The 711-nt window shown below is 37.3% G+C and overlaps 1 non-coding gene across 1 annotated transcript; it reads left to right on the forward strand.

Annotated features, from left to right (window-relative positions):
* The first annotated feature begins 200 nt into the window (after positions 1-200).
* On the forward strand, positions 201-307 carry LOC139850743 (small nucleolar RNA R71). Its single transcript, XR_011760124.1, has one exon. It is a non-coding gene; the product is annotated as a small nucleolar RNA R71 (small nucleolar RNA).
* The last annotated feature ends 404 nt before the right edge of the window (positions 308-711 follow it).

Below are 711 nucleotides of genomic sequence, written 5' to 3' on the forward strand. Positions count from 1 at the left end.
TCATATAGTTTTTACAAGTTTTAACGTTCGTGAATCACCTGTCAACTTGGGTGGTCAATTGTTTATATGAAACCTATTTCAATTAATCAAGTCTTAACAAGTTTGATTGCTTAACATGTTGTAAACACTTAATCATGTAAATAACAATTTCATTTAATATATATAAACATGGAAAAGTTCGGGTCACTACAGACCGTTCTAGCTGGTGATTAGGGCATTTCTTCAGCAGAGTTTTAAATCGCTCCCATGCAGTGTAAAGAGATTCATCATAACTTTGTTTGAAGTTAATGATATCATTCTTCAGTTTGATTTGTTTAGAAGGAGGGAAATATTTGGTTAGGAATTTAGTAGCCATCACCGTCCATGACGTGATGGAATCTTTTTCCAGTCCTTCAAACCAAGTTTGAGCATGATGAGTGAGAGAACAGGGGAACAAGTATAGCCGGACTATATCTTGTCCTATCCCTGGCTGTTTGTAGGAGTTTGAAAGAGATATGTATTTATCAAGGTGAGAATTAGGATCGTCATTCGGTAAGTCATGAAACTGACAGCTATTCTGGATGAGCTGGATGATGTGATGTTTTAACTCGAACGAGTGTCCTTGAATCTCTGGAAATCTGATTGGTCCTCTTCGACCTTCAATCGAGGGTTTGGTGTTTTCAGCTAAAGTAACACGTAACGCCATTTGATTTCTGATTCGTGCTTCCTTGC

The sequence above is a fragment of the Rutidosis leptorrhynchoides genome, chromosome 5 (assembly GCF_046630445.1).
Source record: "Rutidosis leptorrhynchoides isolate AG116_Rl617_1_P2 chromosome 5, CSIRO_AGI_Rlap_v1, whole genome shotgun sequence".
In the NCBI taxonomy this organism is placed as follows: domain Eukaryota; kingdom Viridiplantae; phylum Streptophyta; class Magnoliopsida; order Asterales; family Asteraceae; genus Rutidosis; species Rutidosis leptorrhynchoides.